General features: G+C 41.2%; 1 long non-coding RNA gene across 5 annotated transcripts; it reads left to right on the top strand.

The window, feature by feature from the left end:
* The first annotated feature begins 4,043 nt into the window (after window positions 1-4,043).
* Window positions 4,044-7,598, top strand: LOC309486071. 5 transcript variants are annotated; one of them, XR_014201378.1, is made up of 5 exons: window positions 4,044-4,813; window positions 4,899-5,132; window positions 5,266-5,846; window positions 5,969-6,390; window positions 6,476-6,804. It is a non-coding gene; the product is annotated as an uncharacterized lncRNA (long non-coding RNA). The 5 variants fall into 5 exon arrangements; XR_014201376.1 differs by adding an exon at window positions 6,899-7,598 and having other exon boundaries at window positions 4,047-4,813; window positions 4,899-5,846; window positions 6,476-6,676; XR_014201377.1 differs by adding an exon at window positions 6,899-7,598 and having other exon boundaries at window positions 4,047-4,813; window positions 4,899-5,846; window positions 6,476-6,803.
* The last annotated feature ends 3,990 nt before the right edge of the window (window positions 7,599-11,588 follow it).

Genomic DNA, 11,588 nt, shown 5'->3' with positions numbered 1-11,588 from the left:
CAGCACCAGAAATACCCACATCCGAAAGGCGCGAAATGAGTAGTTGATGGGAGACGGTATCGAAGGCAGAGCTGAGGTCGAGCAGCAGGAGCATAGACAGAGAACCAGAATCACCAGAGAGAAGCAGATCGTTCAGTACCTTAACTAGTGCAGTTTCAGTACTATGCAAAGGGCGAAAACCAGATTGAAAAGGATCAAAAAGATTATTTTCAACTAGAAAAGACTGAAGCTGGGAGGCAACAGTACTTTCCAGTAATTTAGCTATGAAGGGGAGATTTGAAATGGGACGATAATTAGATAAAACTGAGGGATCAAGGTTGGGTTTCTTGAGAACAGGGGTAACAGCTGCAGTTTTGAGTGACAGAGGAAATGAAGCAGAGGTAAGAGATGCATTGATGAAGTGAGAGATAGGTGCAGAAATAACTGAATGGCAAAGTTTCAGAAGAGTAGTAGGAGCAGGGTCAAGATGACAAGATGAAGGGTTCGATTTCAAGATTAACTCAGAGACAGAAGAAGGAGTAGACAGAGAAAAGAGAGGCAGGGATTGACCAGGTTGATTCGGCAGATAACTAATGTTAGTAGCATCATTAAAGAGGCACTGGTTTACGGCATCTGTCTTTTCTAGCAAGTAAGCCAAGAATGAAGTGCAAAGTTCATCACAAGCTAGAGCAACATGAGATGGAGGTTTGGTAAGTTTATTTATTGTGTTAAATAATGCTTTTGGCTTGTTACTTGATTTATTAATTGTAGCAGATACAAAACTGGAACGAGCCAGGTTCAGGGCCGATTTGTATTTTTTGATATGTTCAATAAATGCCAAATGGTGAACAGTCAGGCCAGTTTTCCTGTAGTAACGCTCAAGTCGTCTACCAGTTGCCTTTAAGATACGGAGCTCAGGAGTGTACCAAGGAGACGAATGTGTGGAGGGGACACTTCTGGTCTTGACAGGAGCATGCTTATCTAAGATATCCGAGATAATGGAGTTATAGTTTGATAGTATCAGTGAGGGTGAAGAGATATCAAAGACATCAGAGAGATTAGAAGAGGAGACGGAGGTACAAAATAATGCAGTATCAACAGCTTTGAGATTGCGGTAAGATATGACAGTTGTAGAACAATTCTTATGCATAGGCAGGCTGAAGCTAAAATCAAGAAATTTATGATCAGAAATACCAGTGTCAGTAGAAGTGATGGAAGAGATATTGGCCCTTGATGTACAAATCAAATCAAGGGTATGACCACGCGTATGAGTAGGAAAATTAACATGCTGAATTAGATTAAAACATTCAAAGATAGAAAGTAACTGGTTGGTGTTAGAGCAAACAGCATCAACATGAATATTAAAGTCACCAAGCAGTAGAATGGGAAATGACAATGAGCAGGCCAGGGTCAACAGTTCACTGAGTTCAGAAAAGAAGTTAGACAGGACCTTAGGAGGTCGGTAGAGCAAAATAATTATGAGAGAGTCAGCCTTCAAAACCATATACTCAAATGTATTGGTGTCATGAAAGTCAAGTTGCTTGATACGGAAGTTATCACGATGGATGATAGCGAGACCACCCCCTTTACCATAGGGTCGCGGTCTGGACAGATAATTATATCCATCTGGCGTAAGTAGATTTAACTGTAGAAAATCTTCAGGAACTTGCCAAGTTTCAGTGAGAAGAAAAATGTCAAGGTTATTGTCAGTGATCATTTCATTAAGATAAGGGGCTTTGTCCGAAATTGATCGACAGTTCAAAAGTGCAAAGTGATGATGCGAGGGATTCGAATTAGGTGTATGTTGCTGATCGCTATCAGTGAGATAGATCAGAGAACGCTGAATGGAGGGACCGGCAGGCAGTTGTCTAGGCATGGAAGATAGTCTATTGTTGGTCCAGATGCATGGAGGAGCGTCAGGCTTTGAACAAAAGGAACTCAAGAGTGTGCGCCGCGAACGGTGTATGTATCTTGGGCGACGGAGAATCCCTAGTCTCTGACAGTATTCATACGTCACCGAATCAAGATGCGGGCGGCAGTTAAAGGCCCTCAGTTGTGATGGAGAATATTCAATATCCATCACAGATGTAAGACAAAAAATAAGGCAGAGGAAAAAAGAGAAAAATGTTTTTGCACAAGGCATGTTGATACTGAGAAAGTGAAAGCCCAATCACAAGCAAAACCACGTTAGCCAAACCTGAACGTCACTTCACCAAAACAGCTGACTAAATAGGAGGCAACGCACCCAGATAGTAAGCAGTAAACAAACAGCGCAACCGACAGAGAGAGCGGTAACTCACCCATCTGAGGAGCCGAGTGTGGTAGAGATGTAACAGGGAAGAAAGCTCGCAGCAGCCCGATGGCAGACTAATCAACAGTTCAGTTCAGAGTTTAAACAGTGTAAAAAGGAGTAATCCAACCAGGCGCGAAAACAGCTGCACAGACACGCACAGTATTCTCAACGTCTTGCAGACAGCAGAGGTGGTCAGTGCAGTGACAATAGTCCAGGTCAGGCGCATATAACTGACTTCACCTTACAAATAAAGCGCTCCTCTTGTGATTTATTGGAAAGCTGCTTGATCAAAACAGTTAAAGCTTCAATCTCCTCTATCTCGGGGCGTGATGAGCTTGGCCAGCACAAATTATTGATCAAACTCTCGGGATCGGGAGAGTGGGACAATAGGGTGCTTATCAAAAAATGTGCCATCTCCCTTATAAGCAGGGATGTAGTGGAGGCTAAACGCACGTAAACGCCGTTTAGGTACCTCCCAAAATTCGGAAATAGCGTTTGCCCACCTCCAAAGTGCGTTTATCCACCTCTAAATTTCACGTTATTTGAGCGGACTTTCCTTTTCCAGTGCGTGATTGCCGATCGGTACATGATTCGAGCATTTGGGCCGTTAACGACAGAGCAGCAGAACGCGCAGCGCAAACACGGAGCAGAACATTGAGCCGAGAGCGCAGCGCGCCGACACACACACACACACACACACGGAACAAAGAGAACGGCGCACACACATAGCAGAAAACACACGCTCGTGAAGTTACTAAACAAGCTGCGCGAGAATGAAACTTGATTCATTACAGGCAGCTGGTTTAATGTAGGGAGCATGTCAAAACCCAACTGTACAAGAGATTCAGAGGGAATCAAGCCTGCACCAGGTTAAAGCCTTTTCCCTGAACACTGTTCCACATTTTTCTGATAGACCAAACAACTAATCAATTAATCGAGGAAATATTCAACAGATTAATCGACTATGAAAATAATCCCAAATCCCTAATCATTATGCACAAGTGCATTGCATTGGAAGCCCTGGATATAAGCCTCCCTCTCTCTCTCTCTTAAATATTTTTGTTCTCTCTGTTTTGTCATTTAGTCAACTTTATAGATTTTAGCCATATTTTTACTTTAATTTAAGTTCTTTTAAGTCATTTATGTATGAATTGAATAGTGATTGTGTGACCTATGATGAGGGAACAACCAGTAATACCCTTGGTAGTACCATCAAATGATAGCCTATAGCGATGTCATCAGGATATACATACACCGGTAGGCAGTGGCCCACCTTACCCCGTGACCACGTCGTGGTCCACCAGAATTTATAGTTTTGTAACACTCCCCTAAGCAACTAAGAGGAGTTTACACTATAAAAGGAGAACTATCGTCCAGTTGGAATAAATCAAAATGAATGGAGGAGTAATAGACACAAAATAAGACAAATAGAATAGCAAAAACAGCCGAAAGTGTATTTAGAAGACAACAGTATAAACCCAGTAAACCAATTGCACACTCGTGAATAAAGGTTCGTGTGCGTGTGTGTGTGTGTGTGTGTGTGTGTGTGTGTGTGTGAAAGTCTCTCAGTCCAGCGTGTACTATGTACAAAGTCAGATCAGCCTCACCGGCAAGGATGGTAAATCCGTGAGCAGAATCTGTGTGTCTCCAGCTGTTTAAAGTCCCTGGATGAGTAATCCACACTCCAAAGAAAGGATATACTCCACAAAGGATCGGCAGTCCACACTCCAAAAACAGCCAGGCAACAAAAACAGGTAATCCACTACGATCGTGTCCGTATCGTGAATGAATGAGCGCCCTCCCCATCGCCGGTATGCCGGTCCTATATATTTAAAAACACCCTCTCAGTTCCTGTTTGGGTGACGTGTAATCACGTGACAACCCGTCTCGCTCGGAACGCATCTCGCGAGACGGGAGATCCAGACCAACAACACATACAGGTTAGGGAGAAAATACAGACACAGGAGAAAGCATATAAAACAACCTGATCAACCAATCACTCTTATAGGTCGATCTACTATAAATATACTTCCCCTTATGTGGCCACGCTACATAGATCCCCCCCCCCAGCCATCGGCATCGGAGGAGAACGTCCAAACCAGCGCTTCAGGTTAACCACATTTATAATATCTGTTTTAGGGGGGTCACCCCAACTAACTGTGTAATTTATTGGCCCCATTTTTTTCATTATTTCCGCTGGTCCCTCCCACTTGGGCGCTAGCTTAGCAGAGAATTTATTAGAGGCAGAAGAGAGAGGATGAGTTTTTATCCAGACTAGATCGCCCGGCTGAAACTGCGCATCTTTCCGACGGGAATTGTAATATCTAGCTTGTCTGGCTTGCTGCATACCCACTCTTTGCTTTACTTCCTCTGCAATGATGTTTTGTCGTTCCAGTAGATTGTACGAGGTTTGGTCTGGTGTGGGGGGTTTGAGGATTAACCTCTCCAGCGGTCCGAGAAGCTGTCTGCCAAGCATCAACTCTGCCGGTGTTCTACCGGTGGTTTCTTGGTGTGCAGTATTAATAGCAAATCTTAACTCAGGTAACCACTGGTCCCAGGCTTGATGGTATTGTCCCACATATGATGCAATCATAGTTTTTAATGTCCGGTTTATTCTCTCTGTCAGGTTTGTCTGAGGGTGATAACTGGTGGTGAGTTTTTGGATACTTCCCCAGGTCTTGCATAACTCAGCCAGTATGTGGGAGGTGAATTGTGCTCCCCTGTCTGATATCAGGTATTTGGGAACCCCCCAACGAGTAAAAACTTCTTCCCTTAGAATTTTAACAATCTTCTGTGTCTTGCTATCCCTAAGGGGGAACATCTCTACCCATTTGGTGTAGTAATCTACAATCACGAGGAGGTATGTGTGCTGTTTCTTACTGCTGGGGAAGGGTCCCATCAAATCCATGCCCAATGTATGCCCTGGTTCTGTCACTTGGGTATGCTGTAAAAAACCACTGGGTTTAGTGTTGTCATGTTTATACTTTTGACAGATATTGCATTCCTTGACGTACTGCCAGACGTCTTTGCGGACAGTCGGCCACCAAGCCACCTCCAAGAGTCTCAATAGCGTTTTTAGTCGACCCAGATGTCCTCCTAGTGGGTTGTCATGAAAGTAGTGTAGAAAGCCCGGAATTAATACCTGAGGAACAACCAATTGGAATTTGTCTCCATTGTTCTTTACCGGTACCCGACGATACAACACCCCCTGTTGGACCTCGAAGGTAATCTGTTGGTCTTGTACCTTTCTGACTTTGGGGTCTGACTTCAGGTGAGCAACAGTGCTGTCAGTACTTTGTGCTAGTGAAATTTCTGCTAGTGTGTGTGGTATGTCTGATGAGCACCTCGTAGTTGTTATGGTCATACAATGAGCCTCTTCTCTCTCCTCAGGTTCACTGACTCTAGACAAGGCATCTGGACCCAGGTTGAGACATCCTTTCCTATGGTGTACTTGGAAGTTGAATTGCTGCAACCTAAGAGTCCATCGGGTTAGTCGTGAGGAAGTTTTGGGACTATTGAAAGCCCATGTTAAAGCAGCATGATCGCTGTAAATGTCAAACTGACTCCCTTCAAGGTAATGCCTCCATTTTTCCACCGCCCAGACCACTGCCAAACACTCTTTTTCAGAGGTGGAGTAATTTAGTTCTGCTCCTCTTAAAGTCCTAGAAGCATAAGCTATCACTCTTTCTCCTTCAGGTGTTTGTTGGGTGAGAATGGCTCCTAAACCTACATCACTGGCATCCGTATGCACCTGAAAAGATTGGTTGAGCAACAGAGAGTCCTGCCAAGTTTTTGGGAAAATGACGTTCCGGTGGTTTTTTATTGGCCTTTTCTTTACCATTCAGACTGTCCACTTTCTGCCAGTAATCCTTCGCCCCCATACAATCCTTCTCTACCATAGAGCCCACCTTCACCAGTTGTTCCACCGTCCTCACTGTCCCTCTTAGACAGCCCGCGACTCTGGGGTTGATGTTATTAAGGATGCGGCTCACCATCTCTTCCTCCGTGATATCAGACTTCCACTTGAGGCAAAGTGCTCGGTAATCATAGGCAAAATCTCTCAGACGTTGACGTGGCTGCTGAACCAGAGACCTCAGCTTATCTTCCACTTCCGTGAGGTAATCATCTGGAAGAAACGCACACATAAAAGCCTCTTTGAAAGATTGCCAATCTGTCACCTTGCTCTTCTCTGCCTTCCACCAGCTCAGAGCCGGTCCTCTCAGAACCGTGCTCAGGGTGCCCACAAGCTCCACACTGGGAAGTGGCCTGATATCCAGAAAGTTTTCGCATTGTTCTATGAAGTTGAGCACATCCGAAGTCTCACATGAGTCACCAAAGGAGGGAAACTCCAGCCGAATCGGGGGCCGCCCGCAGAAGGACGAAGAACTTGGAACAACAGGAGGTGTAAGCACATCAGTAAGAGGAGAAGATACATGAGACATCATACGTAGCATTAACAGTCTTAGTTGGAGGGAATTTAACTCTAGTTGCTGGTCTCGGAGTCCTATGATCGTGAATGGATGAAATGGAGGTAGTTGGTGTATATGGCGGTAATCTAGAGAGAGAAGGGGTACTGGTGAAACGTAATTTTTTCAACTTATTTTCCCATCTTTCATCTCTTCTCAGGAAACAATCAGCGATAGATCTCTCCAACTTTTCCAGGGAGCGACGGAAATAATCCTCCAACTCTGCTAAGCCATTGTCCACTGCCTCCCGGAAACTAGTTTCCCTATTAAGTGAACTGTCAGCCGAGTGCTTACATTCCTGTTCAACTGATGTAACTTTTGAACTAAGAGCCAATAAATCCACTTTGAGTTTATCAATCTCTGTTTGCATCGTTTGTACCACATTTCCATTCACTAAACAACTACTATCATCATCATCATCATCATCATCATCATCCTCATCAGAAATATACAATGAGCTAAGCATAGACGTTAATTCACCAGTTGGATTGCGTCTAGTGACAAACGGGCCTGCAGTAAAATCTGCACTGGGTGTCTCTCCAGATTTATTTTCTTCATGTACATTATGGTCAGGGTTATCAGTGTCAAAAGCAGCCAGTGTAACATTTTCAGCATTTACATTTGTCTCCTCCTCCATATTTACAGACTTTTACAAAAAAAAACATCCAAAAAGAAACAGAACAGTCCCCGTACGGGCCACCAATATGTAACACTCCCCTAAGCAACTAAGAGGAGTTTACACTATAAAAGGAGAACTATCGTCCAGTTGGAATAAATCAAAATGAATGGAGGAGTAATAGACACAAAATAAGACAAATAGAATAGCAAAAACAGCCGAAAGTGTATTTAGAAGACAACAGTATAAACCCAGTAAACCAATTGCACACTCGTGAATAAAGGTTCGTGTGCGTGTGTGTGTGTGTGTGTGTGTGTGTGTGTGTGTGTGTGTGTGTGTGTGTGTGTGTGTGTGTGTGTGTGTGTGTGTGTGTGTGTGAAAGTCTCTCAGTCCAGCGTGTACTATGTACAAAGTCAGATCAGCCTCACCGGCAAGGATGGTAAATCCGTGAGCAGAATCTGTGTGTCTCCAGCTGTTTAAAGTCCCTGGATGAGTAATCCACACTCCAAAGAAAGGATATACTCCACAAAGGATCGGCAGTCCACACTCCAAAAACAGCCAGGCAACAAAAACAGGTAATCCACTACGATCGTGTCCGTATCGTGAATGAATGAGCGCCCTCCCCATCGCCGGTATGCCGGTGTTACAATATATTCGGTTCCTGAAATATTTGGTTCCAATGGGTGGAGCTACCATGAATATTCACGAGACCATAGCGTGCATGGGCGGGGCGTATACAAGCGAGTGGAACAGAAATTATTAGCGTGAGCGCCTCAGATCGCGTTCTGTCTTAAACTACTCATAACTGTTCGTTTCTCACGAATGACTGAGATTAAGCTTTTTAAATGTCTATTATTGCATGTTTAAATAAATATTTACAAATATATTCTTGTGTTTTGATTCTGTCTCCCAAAGTTGTCTGTATAGGCTATTATTGAAATAGCTTTTATAGGATGATATAGCTCAAGACAACATAGGCAACTTGGAGTTGCATGTTGTTGCATGCTTTGAATGTTGCTTTACACTCAACTGAAAATCTTTTTGATACACAACTGTCAAAGGTTATCATAAATGTTAAGCTTCAGTTGCTGTTGTTTTAATGCTTTAGAACATTGGTCAAATTAAGTGATAATTATTTCAATTGTATTGATGTATACATAGCAAGGTCCAACTAAAGTAATTTTATACTCAGTTTGTGCAATTTGTAGTTTTGAATCACTACCATTCCAAAGGTAAGTGCACTTAATTGTAATAAAACAGAGACAAAACTCTAGCAAATTGATTCATTTAATGTAGTTTTTTATTTGGCAATGCCAAATTTCTAATTTTCTTTCACTGATATCATGCATGGGAGTACAACATTAAGGGTGTTTGCATCTAGGGCAAATAAAAACCTCACTGTATACTATAGATTAGAATAAGACTTCATCTAAAAGTAGTATGTTTTGATCATGAAGAGACAGAAATCACTAAGTGTTACTTAACTCACCTCTCATTGTGAAGTTATGTGCCCTTCTAAGAAGGACATATTTTAAAAAAATGTTAGAAACACCATGAGGAACCTTTCCAGATTTTCTTTCAATTCATACAAGGTTTTAAACATTTCCTTATATTGACAGCCCAAGTGACAAATTCAACAAAGATGGGTAGGTTATTTATATGAATTGTGGTTGAGACTCGTTATTATTTTAAAACATCACCATAGCTAACTGGATGTTGAATGCTTCACAAACTATATGTACTGAACCAATTATTTATTGGCCAAAGCTGTGTACAATAGTAAATTGCACAGACATAGAGGTCAGAAATAGAGGTCAGTTTCTCAGGTGTGGTGGGATATGGACATATAATTAAAAAGTATTCTCAGTTAAAGAATATAATACATATAATTTTTATAATATAAAACTATATGCATAAAGTTATCTACCTATCCTAAATATGATCTAGACTGTTTAAAATTGATAAACAAAAACATCTGCCTCAACATATTTCTGTGAAAAAATTATTGAGTTTTTTTTAAAGCATTTATTGAGTTTTTTTTAAAGCATTCATTCATTAACTCGAAATTATTTTTATAGTAAGATACAGTGTCTTAAAATTACATATTTTATTCAAATTCAGCTATAAAAACAAGAATGTTAGACAAGAGAAAATTAATACAGCAGGACTAATAAAATGTTTACTATATTATTCAAATATGTATTTATAAATATACCTTTCCTTAATATTTTAGTATACCCATGCCTTCTACACCAGTGTGTTTTTCTGTTCACTTGTTTACAAAAAGATTACATAAGAATGATAACATTACTAAACTGATAAGATGTAGGCCTAATTTTTATGATTAATGGTTAGTCATTATTATCAATTAATTTGACCACTGTTCTAAAGCATTGCTAGAGAAAACAACTGTTAATGCATCTGAAGCTTAACATTTATGATAACCTTTGATAAAGTAAAGGTTGTGTATCAAAAAGATTTTCAGTTGAGTCAGTATAAAGCAACATCCAAAGCATGCAACATGCAACTCCAAGTTCTTATGTCGTCTTGAGCTATCAGCCTATAATTTAAAGGCTATTTTAATAATATGGAGACAACTTTGGAAGACAGAATAAAGACACAAGAATATATTTGTAAATATTTATTTAACCAGCAATCACACACCTTTAAAAATCCTAATCTCAGTAATTCAAGAGAAACGAACAGTTCTATAATGTCAGCAACAACTAATCTGGGAAAATTTGGAGAAATATGCCTTTATTGTAGGTCTTGCAACGCTTTCTAGAGGATTAGTTCAGTTCAGGTAAACTCAGAGTACTGAAACACATGCTACAAAACGATGAATTATTTATAAAATATATACGAGTAGTTTAAGATTAACTTCGTTCATCTTTATTACCTGTTTGAAATAAATAATCCATAAAACAAAACGAGCAGGCGCTCACACTAATAATTTCCGTTCCACTCGCTTGTATTTGTCGCCCCGCCCACGCTATGGTCTCGTAAATATTCATGGTAGCTCCACCCATTGGAACCAAATATTTCAGGAACTGAATATATTGTAACACCGGTCCTATATATTTAAAAACACCCTCTCAGTTCCTGTTTGGGTGACGTGTAATCACGTGACAACCCGTCTCGCTCGGAACGCATCTCGCGAGACGGGAGATCCAGACCAACAACACATACAGGTTAGGGAGAAAATACAGACACAGGAGAAAGCATATAAAACAACCTGATCAACCAATCACTCTTATAGGTCGATCTACTATAAATATACTTCCCCTTATGTGGCCACGCTACAGTTTACCCACCTCTTTTTTTACCACTACACCACTGCTTATAAGATAAAAAAACATCCGCAGCTTCAAAATAGTAAAATCCGGTTCGATGTTTTGCCTTCTTCACACGTGTGAACCGATTGGCGCATGCGCTGTGTGTGTAAAGTTGCTGCCAGCAGGGGGCGCGTGGTGGCTAATAGACAGTATATGCTAATAACCAATAACGGCAAAACACACACATATATATGTGTGTGTGTGTGTGTGTGTGTGTGTGTGTGTGTGTGTGTGTGTGTGTGTGTGTGTGTGTGTGTGTGTGTGTGTGTGTGTGTGTGTGTGTGTGTGTGTGTGTGTGTGTGTGTGTGTGTGTGTGTGTGTGTGTGTGTGTGTGTGTGTGTGTGTGTGTGTGTGTGTGTGTGTGTGTGTGTGTGTGTGTGTGTGTGTGTAAGGAAGATCAGGACTCTTCTTCTTTTTTTTTTTTTTTTGCAGACTTTTACATTTACTTAATATTAAGAGCAGAGCAGCCACATTTCTACAAGAGTGACATTATTTGAACATGCTTGGTTGGTTAATTGGATGTTTCTTGGACAACCTGGCATAAACATAGTCAGTGATGGAAAAAATTGCTTTTAAAAGTAATGTATTTGTTGCTTTACTCCTTAAAAAGTAAGTAGGCGAGTTGCCTTAATCACTTTTTATGGAAAGTAATGCGTTGCGTTATGTTTGTGTTAGCCTATAGTTTTTCTCACCTGGGGTGGGCTGCAATATACGGTGGGCTTGCTTGTTTGTTTTTAATAACAAAAAGAAACCCCTATAATTCTGTTCCAAGCCAATATCTGTGCTCCTTAAAACGTATGGCCACTACGGATACACTTGTTGCATAGATCGTAAACCATTACTATCGTTTATTTTGGGGTAATTGTCTCTGTTTAACTCGGGATGAGGACGCAAAAAAA

Source organism: Leuciscus leuciscus (assembly GCF_965113295.1).
Source record: "Leuciscus leuciscus genome assembly, chromosome: 22".
Taxonomy (NCBI): domain Eukaryota; kingdom Metazoa; phylum Chordata; class Actinopteri; order Cypriniformes; family Leuciscidae; genus Leuciscus; species Leuciscus leuciscus.
This window is presented reverse-complemented; position numbering and strand designations above follow the sequence as displayed.